Consider the following 24,475-nt stretch of genomic DNA (forward strand, 5'->3'; position numbering starts at 1 on the left):
GTCCCGCGGCCCCCGCTCCCCCACAAAGATGCCTTCTCATCGCTCCGGGCTCCTGGGGGACGTCGCTGTTTCCTTTCTAGACTAAAGGTTACTTTTTCCAGACGTGTTTTTGTGTCCCTGAAGCCCTTTAAAGGTGATTTTTATTTTTTTTTAATTTTTTTTTTTTATTTTTTCCATTTTTTTTTACCCTTTCTCCCTTGCGGAAGGTGTTTGAGGCTGGTCGGTGTGAGTGTGGGTTGGTGATGAAGTTGGAAGGTGGGGAAACCCTAAAGAAAGGTAGCGCCGGGGCACAGGCAAAATAATGCTTTGTAACGCGCCAACAGCCTCCTCTCTGCGCTGCCCCTCTCCTCTGTCGTGGAGTCTGATGGTTTATTAGGCTTTTAATTTAAAGAAGAGTTCGGCTAAAACGCTTGACACGTGTTGAAGACGTTTTATAAAAATAAAAACAAGCCAGCAATCAAACTGGTGGGATTTCTGTCTTTGGGATTATGTTAATGTTAGGAAAGCCGAAGTGGAAGTTGTCCCCTCCTGCCTCATCTCTCTGGAACCTGGAGACACTCTTATTCTTTGTTTTGTTTTGAGGGGACCTGCCTGCGGTGTCTGGCAGCTCCCAGGCCGATTGAAATTTGACTGAGTCATGGCACTATAAATGTTCAGAGATACTGTAAGGCTTTATTTAACAAAGAGTGCAAAGCGGGCCTGCGGAGGAGACCTGTGGGGTGGGAGCAGTCACTTGTGGAAAGGGGGGTGGTGGGTCCCTGGGGGAGCGGCAGAAAACCTTTTTCTTTAATATTCAAGTGCAATTTACTGTTTCTGAGGCTGGCTGAACACACTAGAAAGTGACATGTTAAGATGCTGTATGACGAGAGCTCTCTGAGCTGAGGTTATTTTGTGGTTAAAATCTGATTTAATGGCACATGAGTAATGGTTGCTATATGGGCAGTGGGAGTTGACATCTCGGAGAGAAAAAGTTCGTGTCCAGAAAAGTGTCCAGGCAGGTTTGGAGCATCTGCTGTCTGGGGCAACTTGTGGTTGAGAGGTCCGACTTGTTAATTTTATCAGCGTGCCTTCAAGGTAAAGTTGAGGTTGAGTCTGTCATACGTTGGGGTGTGCTCTTGAGTGGGGTAGCAGAGGTAACAAGCAGTGATTGCACGTTTCAGGTGGGGGGATGAAATCTGACCTCCTGGTAGACTGGCCTGCAGTTCCCAGTTTCCTAATGAGCGAGAGCTGTCAGTGGTTTTCAGTTTTTTGCAGACCCTGCGTGCACGGAATATGAGATGCTGTCAAGTGCTAAACTGTGCTGGATGCATTATTTTTTTTTTTTTTTGTTTCCCCTTAGTCTTGGGGTAGAAAATTAACCAGCTGAAAACGTGCTCCTTCTTTCTGCTCCCCATACTTATTTATCTTTGTAAAGTAGAAGATGTGCTAATCAAAATCGGAGGAAAATAAAGTAACCAAAATTTATTATAGTCATAAAACCCATGTTGATAAAGAAGTAAAAGTGAACTAATGTTTTTGTATCGTAAACTTAAATGGATGATTTAAATGCTGGCTGTGTCACCTGCAGTGTTTGATAGCTGTGTCTAGGGTGAATCTGTTCTGTAAAAAGGCACCAAGGAAAATGTCTTTTTTTTTTTTTATTTAAGTGATTCAGTAAAGGTTATAGAACTCAAACATGAATTAACTTGATGGTGATCATGTTTGCCTGTAGGTTTTGCTTAATGTGGGATTGGCTTAAAAGAATTGTCAAAGGCTCGCTTGCTTAAAGCTTATTTTGTCTTTTCGGAGCTAACTTTATTTTTGTGGCTTTGAAGGTTGGCAAAAGGTTTCTGTCGTACCAGCTGGTATTATCGTTAGCAGCGAGAGCGCTGTTAATTTTCCCGGTGACAGTGCGGGGCATTGCTATATTGGAAGATGAAGGAGGCTTTGCGTGGTGCCCAGCACATGTATAAACCTGCCCGGGGCAAAGCCAGGGAGTTGCATTTCCCCCAGTCAGCTGTCTTGCTCCAGGGCTGTGCTTGACACCTCCTTGCAGGGCTAGCAGGGTAGACACGAAGACCGTAGTATTTTGTTAATTTTAGAATAGCTCTTCGGAACTTGCCCGAACCTCAAAACCCAAATGGCTTGTGGTTTGTTGTTGGTTTTTTTTCCTTTTTTTCTTTTTTCTTACTGTATGTGAACGTATAGGAAATGGAGGGAGTCCAGAAAAGAGTGTGGAGTTTCCAGTTGGTGCGTGGCGTGGGGGCAGGAGCCCCTTTGCAAGTGGGGCTTTGGTGGCCGACCTCCCAGGCGGGGGGACCTGTGGGTAGGGAGGGCTGGGCTCAGCCAGGCTCATCTCCCAGCTGCTGGGTGACACGCGCCGAGTGATGGGCCGGGATAAATAGGATAACTGTCCTATGGATTAAAAAAAGGATAAATACTCTTTTGGGACGAGAAGTGCAAATTTTGAAGTATAAATCATTACTGCTCAGCAGGGGTTTAATGACAGGCGGGTGGAAAGATAATGTAGGTAGGGAATGAAACCTGAAGAAGAGGAAAAGGTGTGAAAGAATATGCAGAAATGTACAAAAAAGATAAAACCCATAAACTTGACAGTCTGTCTAAACAGTCTTAAACTAAAGACGAGAAGGTTAATGGTTTGCTTTTGTGGTTTGCTCTTTCTTCCTGCCGAGAAGCCAAACCGATAAGAGCAGTAACTATCTGAACTGTGCTGGCCTGCTTGTGGCAAATATGAGGCAAGCATTTACAAGGCTTGTGGCATTGCTTTTGGATTTTTTGGTGTTAGCATTTTGCTAGCTGAATTTGAAAACACTGAATTAGAAAACAACGTGTTGTGGTTGGCAGGCAGTACTTTGGGTGGACATCTGTGATCACATAAAAACTTTCTTATGTTCTCTGGTGGATCTGCCTCAGGAAAAGTGGGCAAAAGGGTTCTTTTGGTAAAGATGAATGCCTGCACTTTAGTGTTTCTGGATTATTTATTTCAAATACTTCGAAATGTTAACGGTCCTATTTAGCACTTGAAAGAATTAATTTGGTAATTTATTTGGGTGTCTGTTGCAGGTCACTTGGCTTGATGGTTGAAGAAGGAGAATAGGAACTAAGACTCGTGTAAATAAATATTCATGTGTAGAAATGGGTAGAAGCAGTTTCTAGCCGTCTTAGTTTGGGTGAGATCCCTTCTGGCATAGTCTTCTCAAACTGTTACTGGAGCTCATTGCTCCTGTTCGCTTGCCTGTCTGGAGAGAAACTCTGTTTTCATAGCACTTATTTCTAAATACCAAGGAAAAAACAATTTGGCTTACAAACAATATGAGATTAAAAGCGGAAGCTACAGGTCTGTCAGTCACTGGGTTCAAAGAGGTTGAGTTTCGTGTGGAGAAGCAGCTCAGTGTTGGGGAAGACTTTTGGTGGGCTGCTCTTCCTCCTCCTAGGAAAGGAAGTTGTGAGGGAGCCATTGTGAGAGATGGGGCCCTGGATGTAAAAAGTGTTTTAGTCTTAATTGAAACTATTCCGTGAAAACAAATAAACGAGTATTTAATTTGTCCCCAAAAATGCTTAATGAATTTTTTATGTTGAAATGTGTCTAAGTAGTATGTCTTGCTCACAGGAGAACAGTATTTTAGTTCTCATTGGTGCTAGGCTGGTACTGCTGCCCTGATGCAGATTTTGTTTTTTTCACAGCAAACCTTAAAATTCATGGCTATGGGATTTCTAATTCTTCTGTGTCCTACCCCACTATGAAAATGGAGTGGGAAAGGAAATCGAAAAGGCTCTTTCAGTGATGTAGAAAGCGAGGCTCTCCTCCAAGGTGGAAAGAAATGATCATTCTTGCTGCAGGAGGTTGTCCTCTTGGTGGTGTTTGTGTCATCACCTATCCCACTTTCAACAGTTTATAATATAAAACAAATCAACATTCAAAAAACTTGTGTTCAAAGCAAGAAATCCAGCTGTGAAGTTTTTGAGGATAAAATATTATTCTAGAAAGTCGTTTGTGGGTTTTTTTTCACTTTCATTTTTTCCCCATTTTTAAAACCTCATTGAAGGAATATGTAATTTTCCCCAGAAATAACAAATTCTTTTGTTCTTTGAACCTTCTGTAGTCATCGGAACACTGCAGAAAAGGCTGTTTAATCCTGACCTAGAGGAAATCCTGTCTATACATTGAATCTTGATGGCAATATAGTGTGGAATGTTTGTTGTTTTTTTGTTGACTTTTTTTTTCCCTGCTACAGTAGAAATCTGTCTTCTCTTGGAAGTAGGAATACTTAAATGAAACCACTTGTCAGTGGTGGAAAACAGCTATATCTATAGTATGGAACAGAAGTACTGGAATTAACTGTTTTTCTCACATGAAGATGAATTGAAATGGCGAATATGTTTTTTCTAAAAGTGCTGCTTCCTTCTGTTCCAAGGGACCTCTTGTCCCATTTTTCCTTTGCTCACAAAAGATTTCCCGTCCAGCTTGTTTGTCCTTTCAGTTCAGTGGGGTTGGGAAGGCTTTGAACTATGTTTATTGCCACCTTTGTCACTGTACCTGTCGTTTCTCTGTTTGTTTTGACTGCAATGGTAACTTTATATTTCTTTTTCCTCATAATTGAATCCAGATGTTGAGGATTGCTACCTGTGGTGCAAATTGGCTTTTTTTTTTTTTTTTGCGTGATGTAGTAGGGGAAGGATTTGAAATAGTGTGTCTTGTAGTCTTTCAGGGTTTTTACTTATTTTTTGGCTTAATTGGATCTGTTGCTCTTGGTAGGTCTTGATGCTGGTAGTAGTCGAGCCTGCTTCTGTTATTTCACATAATCTGAAAGCTTTGAGTGGGTCTTTTTTGGATTATGACCCATCTATCAACACCTGTACTTTTTTTTGCCCTTCTCCACCCATGGGGTGCTCTGTGCTGGAGAAATTCGGTGTTTAAAAGGCTTTTGCACATGGGTTTTGTCAGACCAGAAGCTAAAGGTGAGGCCAAGAGGAGACAAACTCTCCTTCTGCTGAACAAGGTGGGGGGAATGTTCAACCAAACAGGGGAGAAAAAACAACCCCCAAAGAAAACCCACACCACAGACTGTTTGTTGTGTTGTGTTGTTTTGGTTTTTTTTTTTTTTTTTAAATTTATTGTAGTTAAATGTGACTCTCTGCATAATAAACTTGCTGCTTGGGTGGTAACTTGGTGACAGAAGATTTAACGTAACCTTTAATAATGAGGCTCGTCCTGAGAACAGGGTTGAAATAGTACAAATAACAACGATCTGGGCTAGTTGTAAGTTTGCATCTTTTAGAAAAAGTTTGCTTAAGAATAATAGAGAAGTGCTGAGAAGAATGTGTAAGGTGGTGCTTGTGATGGATAATGTCTTATAACTATAATATTATATACTATTTAATTCCTAAATAACTCAAAGGCAAATGTTATTTCTACTGATTTAGTGGTTCTCTAATTAATTTTGTGGCATTTAGCATTACATTCACCAGTTCTACTAGGCTCTTACATTTTCCTTGTGTGTATGTACATTTAAATTAATAGGGGCTTTTTAAAAAATATGTTTTTGACATTCGTAGGTGCGAGTTTGAAGTGTTAAGTTATAATTGCTACATAGAAATGAGGGCTTTCGTGTCACAGCTATATTTTGGATGAAAGGAAGAAAGAGAGGACCATGGCTTTGAATCACAGTTGAGTGTTGATTTTGTTCTCACAGAAGTACTATCCAGTTAGTTAGACAGTACAAGTCTAGACCACACAAGTTGTTTGTACTTGTTTTACTGGTGCTTCCTCTTGGAAAATTTTGATTTCTGAAGTTTGGAACTATGCTTTTCTTGTGAAATCAAAATGTCATTTGCAGTTCTTACTATCCAAAATAGAGCATCGCCTTCTGTTACATCAACAATAAGGAAGTAGATAGAGGTATATTGGGTGAGAAAAAATTGGCATGCAGAATTTCATAGGGCGATTTCTGTTGTTCTTTTCAGATCAAGCATGGAATTGTTGAGGAAGAAAATTAATGCATCCTTGAACTCCTGAAGGAAGGGATTCCCTGATGGGACCACTTTCAAGGTAAATAATTTGTTTGGGTTATTTACCTTATCTCTTTGGTTTGGGGTTTATTCTTTGTCTTTCCAAATCTGTCATACAACCGTCTGCCATGTATATGTCTTTTAGGATTATAATATGCTTTAAAGTGATAAATTTTCAAGTTAATCCCTCTCCTTTAGTGTAAGGCTTCTAGTGTGTGCTGATTAAAGAGAAATAAGTATTTTAGTAGCCTTTGAACTTTCTGTATGGAATTTGCTGGTAAGTCATGAAGATTTAGCCTACTTGTTTGGGAGGTAGTTGCTAAATAGAGAAGAACCTGATTTACATATAATTTCAGAGTGAAAGAGAAGATTAAATAAAATATACTATGTTACAATCTCTTTTTTTTTTTTTAATAAAACTGATCTGAATTGAGCTTCTGTGGCAAGGGACTGTCACAGCAAAATCATTATTAGATATTACCTTACAGTGGCTTGTAGACATTTAGCACCACTGTCATTTTGTTTGGATCTGCTCCCTTGGTTCCCATTTCCGAAATCCTATTTTTCTTTGATACTGGGGAATAATTCCCTGAGTGTTGTCCAGTGATTACTTATGTATATGCACTTTGGTTTGTGAGTAATTTTATTCACTTGAGTAGCCCCACTGTACTCGGTGGGCCCACATGCATGCCTAAGAACTTGAGAATGCTGATGAGCATAAAGAATACAATTTGGGCATGTAATGGTTGACAAGCGGTTGTTGTTTTGTTTCTGGTCTCTCTTAAGACTCATTTGCATTGCCTCCAGTGGCAACTTTTGTGAGCATTAGTAGGGAAAGTCTAGAAGCTGGAGGCAGTCATACCAAATCCCAGCCTGCAAAACTTGTAGCCTATCTGTTCTAATGACACAGATTGCAGATGCAAGGGTATATATTTTAATTTTTTTTAAATAAATCCATATGTTGCTTGACTCCCTTCGGATGTATGGTCTGTGTACTGCAGTGAGAACATCTCCAACACAATAGAATATAGCAAAGTGAAATCATTAGACAATATCTATACTTTTTAAATTGGGGATATTTGAATTTATCCAGAATCAGTGTTTTGGAAATCAAGATGAAGGATCCACTTCAAGATGGAGGATCCACTTTTTTCCCATGATGCTTCCTATTTGACTCCTCAAAAACAGAAGTCTAAGGTTGCTGTAGTGTTTTTTTAGCTGTCTGAGCAATTGTATTTGCTCAGACAGTTAATTGTCTTACTTGCTGCTCTCAGAATCAGTAAGATAGGCACTTTGGAATTAAAACATAATTAATTAATTAGCTATTTACAACTTGAGAATTGTTGTGATCAGCAGCAGATGGTCACTTGTACAGCCTTAACAGAACTTAGTAGATAGTGGCTTTTGTGGCAAAAAGCTTTTTGAAATGTTTCACATCTTCAAAAATAATTAAATTCAGAGCTTTGTTTCAAGATTGTCACCTCTGTTTAAAAGCAGTTCTATTTAGTCAGAGTTGCAAAAGTGTAAGCTGTAAATAAGGATCTTGCATTGAGTATTCAGCTCATCAGTAAAGGGTTGAGCTAAGGATTTGAGAGAATGGGTATGTCAGTGTATATATGGCTTGTAATCCTGATGCAGTTTGCGTTTTTTTCCTTTCTAACCAAAGATTATAAAACAGTTGTTATATGCCATGTGTTGATATTTTTTGTTTGTTTGTTTTAGGGAGGTGGGGAACAGGTTTGTTTGTTGGTTATAGGCATAAATTGTAGAATACCTATCTTGGTATATGAGTTTGCATTGCATACCATTGTAAATAGCCTTAGTGTGGAGTACAGTAGAGCTGTCTTGATCAGAGGTGGTTTGTTTTTTTGTCCCTGATACTGGATTTCTTGTTTTCAGTTGGATTTCTGGACCATTAGGATGGTCTTTCTCCATCTTGTTGATGCTGTGTAACCTTCATCAAGTAAGAGATACCAGGGGGGAAGGTAGTGATGCTGTCTGAAGCTGAGTTTTCATCAAAGAAAACTCTGTAGCAGTGAGCTAAAATTTATAAATGATGTCCTTATTTTAAGTTTACGCAAGCCTGAGAAACTTCAAAAGATGTAACTCATGAAAAAATACAGATGAGAATTAAAATCTAATAGTAATTATAACTATGTTGTCAAAAGAACGGGGTGGTGAGTCAGTGTGAGCAAGGTTTGCAGATGCAGCCTTTAATTGAGGAGGAATTGTTCACTGTAAACCAATTACATCTTATTTTTAATGATAGGTTTTAGAGAACAGCAAATGAGTGTTGTGTGATCTTGGCTGATAGTATGTGCTTTTCTTGTTGGATAAAAACACAAAAGCCTGAGGAAACGAAGTTGCAAACAGCAGTTTCACTTTTTTTTTTTTTTTTTTTTTTCCTTTCTTCTGGAAAGGAAAAGGTAGTTATGCAAGTGGAAGAAACTTCACTTTTTTGCTGTGAAACTGTTGAGTGTTTGGGTATGTTTTGTCTTTGGGAATGAACATAGTGCTTCTGTTTTGCCAGGCTAGGAAATTGGGTAAGGGGATTGGTAACTTGCAGGGTAGAGGAATGTCCCTCGTTCTTTCTGTAGCTTGGCATTTAATATTTTACAGCAAACTTTTAAGTTTAACATATGTGAACTTGTACTAGATAGGGTTAATAGGCTAGAACAAAAGGTCAAAGCATAAGGCATTAGGCTTAATTAATTTTTTTTTTTTTTTTTTTTTTCCTTTCTCCTCTGGAAAGGAAAAGGTAGTTATGCAAGTGGAAGAAACTTCACTTTTTTGCTGTGAAACTGTTGAGTGTTTGGGTATGTTTTGTCTTTGGGAATGAACATAGTGCTTCTGTTTTGCCAGGCTAGGAAATTGGGTAAGGGGATTGGTAACTTGCAGGGTAGAGGAATGTCCCTCGTTCTTTCTGTAGCTTGGCATTTAATATTTTACAGCAAACTTTTAAGTTTAACATATGTGAACTTGTACTAGATAGGGTTAATAGGCTAGAACAAAAGGTCAAAGCATAAGGCATTAGGCTTAATTAAGGGAGAGCAGGAGTGGCGGGAGTATGTGACAGTTAAATGGGTTTCCCACAGACTAATGTCTGTTACAGTGCAACCATGCCTCAACTTAAGTGGGTTATTTTGTGCAAAGGGCAGCAGTGATTAGCAGTTTGACATGCCAGACGTTTCTGGCCAATCCCATCTGTTTTAGAGGTTAAAAAAGCACACCTTTATGAGCTGATAGATTGATTTGTGTGCCCGTCTGGTAAAGATTAGAAGTCCAAGGCCGGTGCTGTAAATGCCAGTTATAGAATATTGTACTTTCTTAGTTGCTCTTTGTTTAAACTGTCAACTGTGGTGTAATGGGGCTAACAGCTATAAAAGTGACCGTGCAACACGGAGAACGCGACGGGGCTGATGCGGCGAGTGTTTTGAACCCGAAAGGTCTGGGAGGAACATTTCCTCCTTCAACAGGTTTGCTTTGAAGGTCAGCCCGTAGGGCTTTGGTTGTCCTGCAGCGCTTGGCTCGGACGGGGAACGGAGCTCAGTGCATCCCTGCATAAGGCTCAAGCCTGTTCCTTGCAGTGGTGGCCATTCATGCGCTTGTCCAGAGGTTACCTGCCTCAGGATGAGCAGTTCTCCAGCTCCTGGCTCAGTTGGCTGGAGCGGGGTATCCGTACTTAAAAGTTTTCAGTATTTGTCTTAACGTCATTATGCTCCTGGTATCCTTCCCCCTCTGCTGCTTCCACTGGGATGACACGTGCGTGTTCTGTTATTCTTTCCTTTCTCGCTGTTGCTCTCTGGGTAGGTGTTTTTTTTTCTTTCTGATTGTATCATGGGGTTGCCTAGTAAGCCTAAAATAAAATAGGCAGCACAATAAGTCTTGACTGCGTTTCTCGTCATCTTTATGACTTTGTGAAGTCAAAGTTACATTACTATTAATATAAGACTATTAATAAATCGTTGATGCAATAAAACTGTTTTTGATAATGTTCAAGGTTCATGCATAGTTGAAGGTGATTATCCTATTTTAAAATCAAGCAGAGGTCAGACGGTATTGTAAGACAACTGACTGTGGCCCAAATGGTATGTGATAGCTTCAAGACCAGTGACAGTCTTTATCACTTTAAATAAATACATTTATAGTTAACAATTGAATTAAAAATTCTGTATTTTATGGGAACATGCCAATTTACTTCCTTTGTGCTTTGTGGAAAGCAGTAAGATATTTGTGCTCACTTAAAATTGATGCTTAAAACTCTCACTTTTAAAAGAAATCATTTAAGGTTTCCCTGTTCTCTCTCTCCTCTCCGTTCAAGCAGTTGACACTTGTAGCTAAATATAACTGAGAAGTAAAACTGCATGAAATTAACATTTGGCACCTTGCATTTAACATTCCCACATTAACTTTAAAATAGTTTTTCTCTATGGAAGATAGTAATGACTTGATATCCATACTAGAAAGACTGCTCCGTGTACCTGAGCTACGCTTTTGCTGTAGCAGCTGTGGCCTGTTCCTGGAGAGATTTACTAATTTGTGATTTATGAGCAGTTTGTCTTCACCTTATCTAGCTTTGTAAGAGCCACCTTAGTTTTTCTTTTGTTCTTGTGAAAGTCTCTTCCTTTTACTTCTCTTTGAAATGCCTAGAAATATTTCCAGTGTCCTTTAGGATGAGCAAGGCAACATCATTATCTTGCAGTTTATTTAGTAACATGGAGCTGAAATGGGCATATGCAGCATCATGTTCTCTATGGAATAATATCTATTTAAATGATTTGGATCTAATACATATTTACATGAAAAAACATCTTGCCCTTCTCTGTGGGGAGAGAAGGTGAACAAGCATAAATTTTATAATACTCATTGCTTCTCTTGCACTAAATCATACTTAAATTGCAGGAGGTTGTTGGCTTGAGAGTTGTGTAAAAAGTGCTTGGCTAGTAAAGTGAGGGTGCAGGGAGATTTATCTAATTTAATACTAAGAAAATGTTGTCAGCTGCAGTGCATTGATATGGGATTTCCTAAATCCAAAAGCCGTGCTTTAGATTTTTGTATATGCATATTTGTTGTATTTTCACGGTTATAATGCACAGACTATAATCCTGGAATGATCCATTAGTGCAGTGTGCATATGTACTATATTTTGGCTAATTTGATTGCTATTGATCATACCTGAGCCATTATCTAATATCTTGGGAATGGGATGGACGCTGTGTCTGCTTTTCTGCTGTTTCAGGGCAGAACATATTTTATCAAGCTTCTTGTAACAGTATTGTTAAAATATTTATAATTGCTGCTTGAGTGTAATTAACATTTTCTGCTCTAAGTGTAGCACAGATTGAATAATAAAGGTTTCCAGGTAGCATGCTAAAGATTATATTCAGGACTACAACACAGGGTGTTTTCTCCTCATATCTTAAGGATATGGTCTAGTTTCGTTGATGAGAGTGGAAGTCTCAGCAGTGATTTTTTTATTTTAATTTTTATTGGGCTTGGGCTTGTCTCTGAGTCTGTGAAGTTCATGAAGTACAGTGATGTGGAATCAGTGTGGTGGCTTCTCTTCTACCGTTCCACTTTCATCATTGGATAAATCTTAGCAAAACTATTCAGTGTAGCATTACTGAATGTAACAGGACACTATACCAAATACTCTGTAATTGTCAGTGAATTGGCTGCATCTTTTTAAAATATGACTTTTTTTATTGTGCCATTCAGTTAGACTATTCTAAAATATTTGCATAGAAGATTCATGTGATTTGGTTGTCTATTAGGCATTAAAAACAGTTCTAAAGTGTCTATTGTTTTCCATTTTGAATAGCCTTTAAAAAAAGGATGCACTCAGTCTTTGGTGTTTCAGAGGATTTGCTTTTTTCATGTAATTGATGAAAAGGTTGCTATCCCTGACCCTTTACAAACTGGGTACAAAGGATGCTGTACCCTGCTTGTGTGAACTGACCGACTATGGATTTCTCCTTATTTTAGATTTCCCTACTCTTTGACCTTGTAGTCGTTGACTTTGGTCTGGAACAATTTCAAAGTCATGTAAATGAATGTAATTAAGGTATTGCTTATCATCTTGGAGAGTTCACAGAGATGCTTATTGGCTAGAAAGGTTTGTTTACTTAATATGGAAGGTTAATATAAGGTTAAATTTTACTGTGTAAAATGGCTTCATAATGTTTTTATTTAGCAGCTGAAGAAAATAGTGTTTGAAAAGGCAAATAATAGTCAAATAATTTTATTTGACCTCCATGTGTTTCCTGTAGCTTGCATTATTGGGAAAATTTATCTTCATTGCATATTATTATTACAGTCTTCCGTTCTCCTCGTTCTACAAAGGGAGCCTCTCAAAATTATTTGTAGACCTTTGTGTAGGAAAGGAGCTACATTAAGGAAGGAAGTGCAAAAATATTTGACAATAATTGCTATAAGTAGTCCATCCACTTCCACTTGCATCTTTTGTTCCCCCTCCCTCTTTTTGCCAGAATGGCAATCAGGCTTTGTTCTTCAGTGTTTCTTTTGTCTTTATTCCTACTGCTGCTGAAATAAGGTGAAAAACCAGCATAAAACAGCAGAAAGAACATCAGGTTACTGGTTTCTGCCTTCCGGTTCTCAGGCATTAGAAAAAACAGGGCTCAGACCTCTGCTTTCTCGACTGTACCCCTCAACTGTGTTTGAACGTGGTGGTTTTGCATATCAGTTATGGAAAAAAATTTTTGCTTGAGTGTTGTTTGTCTTTCTTCACTCACTTCAGAGTTTTTGTAGTTACCCAAAAGGTGACTACGTGACAAGCGTCATGCTAAAAACAACAAAAAAAACCCCAAACCAAACCCTCTCTCTTCCCACGCCTCTTTAATCTCCTGCTCATGGCTGTTTTTTCCAGAGATGCAGTTCCCAGCTGGAGAAGCAGACATCCCTGGTGGATGTTGGTGTCCAAGCAAGTGTGCTCTGCCAGTCCTGTATGGGGCTGAGTTTGATGAGAAAGGACAAAGCTACATGAAACTTGGAAACAATTCTTTCTGCACAGCTCTTTCTGGAACCATTTAGGCATCAAGGGCTGCTGGCTGTGTTGGGCTTATTTTGCAGAATGCTTGCTCTTATCATTTGTTTCTCATCTGACATGTGAACTCTTTGCTGTTGAGGTAGCTAACTTTCTTCTCCTTACTAGAACTTTGAGCTAAACTAATTATGCAACAATGAGAATATCCTTTAAAGGCTGACTAATACAATGAATGGGCTTACCCTGGCTATTTATGGCTTGTGGAGATACCCTATAACTCATACCCAAGAGCCTCCTTCCTTTCCCACGTTTAAAAGAGCTGAAGGCTTAAGGTTATAGCGCACGCTTCCTAAAAGCGCAACTAGGACAACAGCTTGATCTTTCTTGAATTCGTAATAACAGTCATAACTTGAAGTGATCTATAAGTGTTTTCAGAAGAGAGATGAGCAAAGTCTCTCTTGGGCGAGATGCGAGAAGGAAGATTAGAAGCTAAAGTTCAAAACCAGAATATAATGATTTAGAATGGCGAGGGGTTGGGGAAGAGGAATACTATGGATGAGCATGAAATCTTTCACCTTTGAAACTGGAAGGAATGGTGCTGTTGACTTCAGTAAGGCCAAAATTTCACCTTAATTCCCAGATCATATGTTGAAGTCCAAGAACTCCCTAAATAATTGAGAAGAGGTGTATGGTTATGGGGTGGAAAGGCAAAAACAGCTGGAAAATGTCCTTTGTCTGTTATTTCCCATAAATAGGGCCTGAAAGAAGAGAAGAATCTATGCACCTTTTCCATTCACTCTTGCTTAGCTAACGTATGAAGAGCATATCTGCTCCTAACTGCTCAGCAGTAGCCACTTAAGAGTGCAAAATTTCTCCAATAAAAACTTCCTCTTGCTGCTGGAGGTCAAGGTGATTTCTCAGGAATAAGTCTTGGTCATCTCAAGTGGTGTTTAATTCTCTCCTACCTTAAGTTTTACCCTGCTACAAAATAAATGCAAAAGGCGTGTTAATAAACTGTGCTGATAGCGTTTTGTAACCTCTTTGCACTCCCTCCCATAGGTTTAACTGTTGAGATGAAAAGATAACGAGGTTGTGCAGAATCACATTCACTGTTTACTGAACTCTGGTTTGTCTTTGGTTTGCAATATCAGACATGAAAGTTTGGTCGTGTCTTTGGGATATATAGCTCTTTAACACAGCTGTCTGGTGTGCTTGCTCTCAAACTGTTTTTTGTTTTTTCTTAAACTAGTTTGTATGTGCCTAAGGCTATCTCAGCACGCATATGACCAAAGTTGGTTTTGATCTGAAATGCATAAAAGGTCACATGCCCAAACTTTATTTTCTGGACCTCAAGTTATTATCGTTAGTCGTTTTCTACTGTGAATTCCCTTCATGGAAAAAGGGTCCATTCAGTATGTTCTTCAGGCTTTCCAGTCTGAGTTTTGCATTACCCTGCTCTGGTTTTGTTTACAAAATATTCTAATGTGCAGTAGGGGAGATGAACAGTGTTTGGACACTAGTTTTGGGGTAATACTAGGTATTTTAGGTTACAGTGCTATATAGTTCCTCTAGCTCTGATGTCTTCAGAGCCTTATCTAGGCAAATACCAGCTGTATTTCGTCCCTGCAAATCTGAACTTAAGCATTAAAGCAGGTCTTAAAATATCCTCTTTGTGCTGATGATCATAGTGTTTCGGTGGCTCCTGCCTTATGACTCTGTTATTTTTTTGAGGAAAATTGGGCATGCTTCACAAGGTACCAGGAGCACAGAAACAATCAAATTTCCTCGTTGTGGCCTTTTGGGGATATCGTAGGCCATTGCTGTTCTGCTGCTTAAGTAGATTTAGAGCCTCAGATATCAGTTACTCTTTTGGATAATGGATTGTATGAATTTAACATATAAGCATGCTCGTCTCCTTTTCTTGTCCTCCTTAAAGGTCACTCACTGTACAGGAGGGAAAGTTGAGTCATGGGCTATAAATGCTTGTAGGTCTGCTATCAGATCTAATTCTTGTTAGCTTATTGCTTAGTGCCGTGGCAGGTGGACTTTGTCAGGTTTATCCGTGGCGGTGCTGCTGACCCTAGTGACCTGTCCCATTCCTCTGCAGAAGGTCCCTTCCCTGTCGTGGGATGGCCAAAGTCAGGGTGTGTTGTCTCCTCACCTGCTGCCCTTCCTCACTGAGCAAGGAGAGTCCCTTTGAAATGCAGCTGTTCCACGGGCATCAGACAGTTATTTCTGTGGAAAACTTACTCTTTTTTTATTTTTTGCTTGCTTTCTTAAATTAAAAAAAAACAACACACCTTTGCCTGTGTCACGTGGAGATCATCTGCAGGATTTGGAGGACTCTGACAACATGCCCTGGATTGTAGAAATAGTAGTGGAGGTTTGAATAATTCAGAAAAGTAATGTAAAATACTGAAATATTCCTAAATATTGCAGTTATTGTGCTTCAGTATCAAAACCGTAGGCAGGGGAAAGACTATTGGAAAGGCATATGACAATGGTGTGTTGGAGCTGGTGGTAGTAGGGACATCAAATACTCTTAAGACTGGGAAGGAAGTAATGGATGATGTCTGCTTATTAGTTCCTGAACAGCTGTCATGCTATCCTGGGGATGAAGCACGTTGTGTGGGGACAGCTTTATAGGTAATCTGTGTTTTGGGATGGGTGGTTTGTTTTGTTTTGTTGATTTTTATATTTTTATTTTTCAATCCTAATTTAGATTCCGTGTTTAAAACATCTTGTCAAATGACCTCATATGTTCTCATTAGGAAGAATTAGGGCAGAGGGCCACCTTATGACATATTTGAAATTGTAGTGATGAAGTTGTAGAAATTTTAGAGGTGGGGGGGAAGTAGAGACAGAAGTCCTGGGGGGCGATTGTTGTGATTGTTTTGTATGCTTTAATACCTTTCTTATGAGTGAGCGCTCTACTCTTTCTGGGTAAAATGGGTCTCATTTGGATGCACTGAATGTGAAATTTCTAAATGTGCCACTTCTAAAAACCATTTCTGCAAAAATGATGTTTGGAGGCTTCTTGTGATTTGAAGAGTACAAATAATGTAATGCCTTTCAGATGTAATAAATAAGAATGAGTTAGAGAAACAAACACATGGTTAGCTTGCAGCCTGCATAAATAGCCTTGCTAATTAAGGTAGGGGCAGATATACCTATGATTTTCTCTTTTGATTTAATCACTAGACTAATGTGTAAATACAAACATTCGTAAACTGACTTTTCTGAATTCTGACTCCCCATATGCACGCTAATGGTGTCTTCCAGCACTGTATTCTTATATTTGTTATTTACAAGCGAGTGACTTAAGAATGTAGAGATAACTGGTAATTACTAAAATGAGATCAGAGGAGAAGAAAACGGTATACCTTCTGTAGGCTTTTATTAGCTCTCTTTGGTTACCATGTGTGTCTTTGCAGATTGCTCATGTGTAATGTGTGCATAAACCATTTTCTTCTGGAAATGCATAAGTGGTTTATGTCGCGTTTTTCAGTGATGATGGTGCAATCTGGAGGTTTGTCTCCCATTGGATTTGACCAGCACTGAATATTTTGATGCTCTGTGTTTATGTGCATTTCTTCCTCTCAGTTTACAAATACTGTTTGCTACTCCTGGTACTACATGCATAAGTAATCTAATTCTGAACTGATCGCAACTACAGTTTTGAAATTAGTTGAAGACCTCTGTTTAAGGTGAACATATTGTATTTAAATATCTTTGTCCTAGAGGTGCCAAATATACTGCAAAAACAGTCTCTTTGTGCCCAAGTGATAAAACTCACATGTCCCTGCCCCTTTTCCTTCCCCTCCACTCCCCAATATGTGTGAGGTACATGTAGTAATTTATGGTTTAATACATTCCATGGCATTCATTTGTCGGCATCATCAGTAGGCATACTGGTGCAGCAAACTGATGAGAAGCAAAACTGTGAAGAAAAATTTGCCTTTCCTTAAGTGTATGTAGAGAACAAGATACCTGAGCTGTCTGAACACTATTTTTTTTTTTTTTTTTTGTGCCATCTGAATGTAAAGGAGAGTGCAGATGGATAAGCAGGAGAACGAATGAGTTGAGTCTAACAGTGGGCATTCTTTAGAGACGTTAAAAAAAAAAAAAACAACCAAAAGGCATCCTTAGCTTCTGGGAAAGCCTCTTAATGCAGTGCACATAAGAATGTGGTAAAGATGTTAAGTATTTAGGACTAGTAAGTCTAGAAACTTGGAGAATATTAATACCTGTGTCACTGGAACTACCACTTGTTGCAGAGTTAAGAATATTGTCACGATTTAGCACCTTAATTTCTGTGTGATTTGTTTGATTCTTAGTCTCTTTGGGTGAGTATGGAAAGCCTTCATAAATGAAATTGGTTATTGAGCAATGCGTGCAGGTGATGGGGATTTTGAATAATCTTTTGGGTTGAGTATCCTTTAATTTTACAACTTGTTAAACAGTTGAGAGGCAAGAGCAACTGTGTGGAGAGGAAGAGTATTAATGGTGGTGGGGAGGTGCTGTGTGAAGCAACAGGACCATGTATGAGCATCCGTGGACTGTCTCATGAGGAAGAAGAGGAGCTGACAGGAGTACTGTGTGGCTTATGAACCCTGTCAGCACCCTTCTGAATGTGGGCAAATGTGCTGCTCCGGGGAACTGTCAGAGCCACTGGGAGAAAGCTGTTGGGTAAAAGGTAAAAAACTGGATGTTGTAGCTTGTTGTATGGGCTATTGTCACTGCAGAGGACCTGCAGAGTCTGTTCTGCACACAAACACCCCATACACATGAGCCAGCAATGTGCCCTTGTGGCCAAGAAGGCCAATGGCATCCTGTGGTCCATCAAGAAGAGCGTGGCCAGCGGGTTGAGGAAGGTTATCCTGGCCCTCTACTCTGCCCTGGTGAGACCCCATCTGGAGTACTGTGTCCAGTTCTGGGCTCCTCAGTTCAAGAAGGGCAGGGAACTGCTGGAGAGGGTACAGCAAAGGGCCACAAAAATGATTAGGGGCCTGGAGCATCTCCCTTATGAGGAGAGGCTGAGGGACTTGGGTCTTTGTAGTCTTGAGAAGAGAAGACTTCTCTAATTAATCTAATTAGATCTAGTTAATGTGTACAAATACTTCAAGGGAGGGTGGGTGTCAGGAGGACGGGGCTGGTCTTTTCTCAATGGCGCCCAGTGACAGGACAAGAGGAAATGAGCACAAACTTGAGTATAAGAAGTTCCACCTAAACGTGAGGAGGAACTTCTTTACTGTGAGAGTGGTAGAGCACTGGAACAAGCTGCCCAGAGAGGTGGTGGAGTCTCCTTCTCTGGAGACATTCAAATCCCGCCTGGACATGTTCCTGTGCAACCTGCTCTAGGTGGACCTGCTTTGGCGGGGGGGTTGGACTAGATGATCTCCAGAGGTCTGATTCTATGATTCTACACCCCCTTTTTTCGGTACTTTGTTAATACAATTATTGCATTAATAGCTTTAAACCGTGTTTTTCTAGAACATGTTATAAATACGTATTGAGCCTGGTATCCAGTCTAGGGCATGAGCTCTCGCAAGTGGAAAACTGGCAAAATGGGATGTGTAACCTAAAATATGTAGTAGTTCTAGGCAGCAAAATGAAGGGACAGATGCATCCTGTACCTCCCAGCTCTGAGGAGAGGCTTTAACATCCATCAGTGGCTGCCTGAGTTTTGGTCCACAAATATTGCTCATGGGCTAGCTGGTGTAAAATAGCTGGTTAAATTCCTCCTTTCCCCTCCTCCCCCTGTTTTAACCACCATTATAGTGGGTTTTTGTTCCCCTCCCCTTCCTGTTTGCAAGTCGAATGGGAAGAGCTGGCTTAGACTAAAGCAACTAATTTCTTCCTTAAAGAGTGCACGCTGTCACCGCTGGTTGTCTGAAGTCTTTCTTTCCTCTCATAAGATGAATTTGTTGTATACAGGCTTTCAGGTACAAGACCCTTCTAAATAAAAGTATATAAACAGACTTTGGTTAAAATTGTCACATTTGTGAGCTGTATCAGACATAGCTGAAGGCATAGAAGTTATAATTGAACTTGTAAAGAGAAAGCTGCCAGAAAGTTTAGTTATGTACTTGTACCATGAAGTCTGTGGTAGGTTTATTCTGTTGCAGAGGTGCTGTCAAACCTAATCTGGGCTGGCTACCTGACGAATGCAGGCGAGTATGCTTATGTGTTCTATGTTCTGTAAAGTTTGGGCAACACTGCTATTTCTTTCTCCTTTTAAGCGTTGCAGCATTTAATTAGATGGCTTTATGTCACCTGCTGTGACAAAGTACATACAGTAGCATGCATGTTGTGGGAAGTTTTGGGTCTTGGCCATTTAAGTATAATGCCCTGTTGTCATACACAAGGATGACTCTGTCCCCATTTTGATGTTTCTGCCCTTAGTGGGAAAGGGGTGGGACGCAAACCTGCGGCAGGCTGACTTCCATGTCCTTGCTGCTTCCAGTAGTGGAGCAGATAGGCTCAACGGGGGTGTCTGGGCAGAGAAAGGGGAAAAAGTATCCAGACTCGAGTTTAAAAATTAATCTAGGAAGGACATTCTAAAAATAGACGTGAGCATGTGAACATATATACCTGTGAGAAAGAGAACGTAAAAAATTTTGGTCCTAAAAGAGGCTTTTTAAAGGGATAGCTGTATGCATATCTTTCAACATACCAAATTACACATTTGTGGTGCTTAAAAATATTTATTTCTGTTATGAGGGAAGCCGGTCTTGATTTGCTATCACTGCTTCCCACTGTTCTTGAAGCTTCAATACTGAGTGTGAGAGAACATCAAACTAAAGTGGAACACACCCAAAGTTAGGGGAAATAACCCTACTGCCTACAGAAAGTGAGATTTTTTTTTTTTTTAGAGGTAAAAGCTGAGTTTGTGACCAAACAGTTAACACTTTTTTTTAATATGCTACCTAACATTTATTTTAGTTGTTCCTTATAATAGCTATATTGCAGTAAATGTGCCTTTTCCAAGGAGAATGATCAGTCCCTTAACCATACCATGCACTGATTCCAGGGGGAGCTCAGCATGAAAATTGGTGAAGCTGTAGGGTCTCCTGTGAGTTGGTGGTTTAGTTATTGTAATTTCCTTTTGCAGGAGCAGATTATATCCAAGGAAAAAGTGATTCCCATCCCACCCAAGTCTAACTGGTTTTTGTTTCGTATGCTAATGACTGTTTGGTAGTACAGGAGCACAGAAATTGTAGCTGGAAAGTGTTTTGGAATGTAACACCACATGCATGCACTAACACAGAGTGAGAATAGGAATGTTAAAATTTTCGGGTGTGAGACAAAAGCATGGGGACTCAAGTTGGCTTGAGCGTCCAGAAGGCAGGACTGTGGCAAGGGTATACCCCATCTCAGAGAGCTTATGCCAGCGTTTCTGGATGGATATTGAGTCTAGCCCTTGCAGAACACCTGATTCCAGTTGCATGGAGGCATTATTGAACAATGGAGTACAACAGAATGTAGGAAAAGATGCTATCATAACACGACCAAGAATGGCAGCATCTTCCTAGCAGCGCACTGCATTAGACCACCCCATGGATTGGTCAGGAACAAAACTAAGACCAAGGTGAGACAGCAGGTAACCCTCTCACCAGACATAGTCTTTATTCGGAAACAAATAGAGTAAATAACCTTATTTTGGCTTTTATCTTTTTCTGTCTTCCTGCTAGACTTAAAGATTGGAAGGCAACAAGAACCTGACCTGTGTTTTAGTTTAAGGAATTGAAGTACTTCTCTTACTTGACTTTTTAATAGAGAGAAAAGTGCTCCCCTATCCATGTATGTGGACAATGCAGTTGGGATTCAAAGTTGTTACCTATGGGGGTTGTCTAACCTCTGCTAATCAATTTTGGTTTTAAACTAGTGTCAAATAATATGAGATTTTGCTTGCACAGAAGGGTGACATTGTGTATGTGAAGGAAAGCTTGGGAATATTCACTTAATTAGATATGGAAATACAAGACAGTAGCAAGAGTGAATTCTTATCTACAAAGACCAAGTATGCAGATTGATATTGCAGCTTGGTTTCACTGGGCAGGGAAGTCCTATCCCTGGCCCATCAGTCCTGATGCCTCACTGGTACGGGCATAGACGGTGGTATTGCCCTGCTGGGAGCACTTTAAGGAGGTGCAATTATTTGTCTTATTAAAAATACACATCTGCTGTCTTCATTACCTGAGGTGGCTTACTGCAGAATCAGGAAAGAAAGTGCTGTTACTGATCAAAGGGTCAGGGGGAGGATGTGATACCTGGGGAAATGTTTGCATGAGGGCATAAGCAGGAGCAAAGTAGCGGACTGGAAGTGATTTTTTTTTTTTTTTAAATTTTTTATTTTTATTTTGTTTTATCACTGCCACTCTCCCCCCACCATAGGTTCACCTGGGTCTATGGGCAGATGATCAAGAACAGCAGCAAGAGACGCATAACCAAAATATGAGTTATGTATATTAGGCAAGAAAAGTATTTCCTTCCAAAAGACTGGATCAGTTTTGGGAGCTTTCTGTTCTCCCTCCCCCCACCCCTTTGTCCTCCTTTACTGATTTTATTTATATTTAGCACCTCTTCAAAGTAGAGAGAGAAACATAATCACATATTTAATAGAGGATGTTTTTGAGTAAGGCTTAGGAGATATTCTAGTTTTGCTAAAGGAAATTTTATTAAAACAAAAGTCTGACTCGTAGGTGTTGCATTCTTTCATTGTAAAATGCAGTTCTGTGCTATGGTTAATAAGTGTCTATTCTAGCTTACTATTGTATGAAAAGGCACGTTACCACAGTAACTTCTGAATGCATTGCATAATCTAAACTAATGTAAACAACAAAAAAAAAATCCCAACAAAAAAAATTTGAATTTATGAAGACCACTCATTTCCTGTAAGTTTTGTAATAATAGTTGAAGAGGACAGTCTTAAAATTATTCACAAGTGTGCTTAAAGGGTAAAAAAAAATAGTGTAAACTTAGGAAACTGCCATTCTATCATCTGAGAAGTACCCTGGAGGCAGAAATAGTAAGCCTACATGAAAACTTTAATGTAATTTGGCTAAAAAGGCCTCCGTCACAAGAAGCAGATCTTGTTTCATAAGTTTGGGTTCATGAGACTTTTATGACTCAGGAACATGAAAACATTCTTAGCTAATAGCCAAACTGAATTAACAGTAGATAGACAAAATGGAAATATGCTCTTTAGTTTACCACTTTAGGGGTTTTGTGGATATTTCCAAATCAAAAAAGCCTCTTGAAAAGTATTTAGGAGGTTATCAACGTTTTGCTGACTGTAAATATAGAAACCTTGAATATCTCAACTTGGAAGGGACCCATAAGGCTCATTGAGTCCAACACCCTGCTCCTCGCAGCACTACCTAAAACTATACCAGATGATGAAGAGCATTGTCCAGATGCTCCTTGAATTGTGACAGGCTTGGTGCCATCACCACTTCCCTGGGGAGCCTCTTCTTGTGACCAACCACCCTTTTGGTAAAGAACTTCTTCCCAATGTCCAAATGGGTAGGGGAAAGACCTGCTCTAGTTTGTAATCACTGGGAGATTAATCAGGGTTTCTCCCAGTGATTACAGGTAGGCTGAGGTGATTCCTGTTGGCTCAAGTTGAGAAATGCTGTGAAGTTCTTACTATTTAGTACTTCTATGGTGTTAGATCCCGGTTAGTTTTGACTGTTGCCATATTTGAAAATTTTATGCCTTACCTGCATCTGAAACAGTATACACTGTATAGAAAAAAACTATACATTTTAAGGCATTATGTTTTAGGTTGGTTTTCTGGATATGTTTGTTTGGGTTGGGTAATTGGTGGTTTTTGTGTGTGTGTGTTTTTGTTTGTTTTTTTTTTTAAATGGCGCTGGATAGATTCTTAGAAGATGATTCTTGACACAATTTTGCATTTGACCCAGAATTATTGTTCAGAAAACTTGAACAAAGTGTTAGGTATCTTCACTGATTAAAGAGCTTGTATTTTGGGGGGGTGCAGGAGGGAAGGGGAAAGAGAGGAAGTATTTTTCTGTTATTGGATTGAGTTGCTAGTGGTCCACAGTACTGCACATGCTGTAATTGCCAAATAGTTGGCTTGACTGATGAATTACTACTTCCAAATATTGTTCATTCTTTAAAAAGTATATTTTGACACCTGTATTCTTAAACTTCTGTATAAAATAATACAAACATTGTTGGACTTGCTGTAGGCTTTTGGTTTTCCAGCTGTGTTTGGGTCTACATGTAGCTATCAGGTTGTATGCTAAATATTAGCTCAGGGTCTGTTGCTTGAGCTATTGTATTACAGTGCTGTAAATACGTTTTTTCACAATACAAATGGGGAATTAACCCATATTGGGTTTGCAAGAAACTTCAGACATTACAGTCATACTCCAGTATAGCTATCTATAATAAAATTATTTTTTCTGGCACTTGAACATTTAAAAAGTATTAAGATTCAGCAGTGCTTAAATGCAAAGGAAAATACAGATTACAATTTGGAAACCTATTATGTTACGGAGTACAACTGTATGTTTTCATCATTTACTCTTTAAAAATTAATCTGTACCTTTTATGTCTGTTTTATAAAAGACTGTATTGTTCAAGCTGTGTGGATAAGTAAGATGAGCCCCTTATTTTCTGTTGGAACTGTAACATTGGAAAAGAAATTAATTGCAGGGGCTTGTGGAGTTGCCTCTTTATGTGAACTCATAATGCACCTTAAAATTTTCATCATCTACTCTAAGTGATATTTTGGAAATAATTGGAAGAATGTATGGAAGGAGATGAAGCATCAACTTGGGCAGTGGTTCCAGAATCTTTCTTAGTATTGGCTATGATGATAACTCTGGGATTGAAAATGTGAATTTGAATTCTCTCTTAAGGTGTACTCTCAAAATTGCTACTCTTCTTAATCAGTCCTTTACCCTTAAAAAAAAAAATTCAAAAAATCATCTGAGGTCTTTGGTATCAGATTAATGTTTTGGTTCTTAAATCCTTTATTTTGGTCTTTGCCTCCTCAGCAGTGATAGCTTTCAGTGCTTTGTTACTGTGTGGTGTGTGTCTGTCCATTCCCTCCCAAAAATTCATGTATGTTTCTTTGCAACTCTCCTTGGAGTGCTGATCCATCTCGCTACTGCTTTCTCGTTTTCCGGATTCTTACTCAGCACTGTTACCTACTTTGTCTTCAAACAAAATATCTCCCTGCAGTCGTTTTTCTTTCATATAATACTCCAACAAATTGCATTTCTGTTTAAAAAAACAGAAAAGAAAAAAAAAAGCAATCCTTTTCTTTTTGAGTGTAGTGGGGTGGGGTTTTTTGTGTTTGTTTGTGGGTTTTTTTGGTTGTGTGTTGTTTTTTTTTTTAAGTTCTCTTTTCATCCAACACTCTCACGCGTGGCATTCTAAAGCACTTGTTTACTTCTCCAGATAAATGAGAGTCACCCAGTCTTGTGC

At 39.3% G+C, this 24,475-nt stretch overlaps 1 protein-coding gene across 2 annotated transcripts in view; it reads left to right on the top strand.

Annotated features, from left to right (window-relative positions):
- The first annotated feature begins 76 nt into the window (after nucleotides 1–76).
- Nucleotides 77–24,475, top strand: part of NRIP1 (nuclear receptor interacting protein 1) — an 89,739-nt gene continuing 65,340 nt past the window's right edge. Inside the window, exons 1-2 of one of the 2 annotated variants that reach the window (XM_014938169.1) lie at nucleotides 77–133; nucleotides 5,965–6,049. The gene's annotated coding sequence lies outside the window, so the exon portion shown is untranslated. Of the gene's footprint in view, nucleotides 134–5,964; nucleotides 6,050–24,475 lie in introns of those variants that run through there. The other variant, XM_014938170.1, reaches the window with a different exon arrangement.

This window comes from Calidris pugnax, unplaced genomic scaffold (genome assembly GCF_001431845.1).
Source record: "Calidris pugnax isolate Ruff unplaced genomic scaffold, ASM143184v1 scaffold25, whole genome shotgun sequence".
NCBI classification, from domain to species: domain Eukaryota; kingdom Metazoa; phylum Chordata; class Aves; order Charadriiformes; family Scolopacidae; genus Calidris; species Calidris pugnax.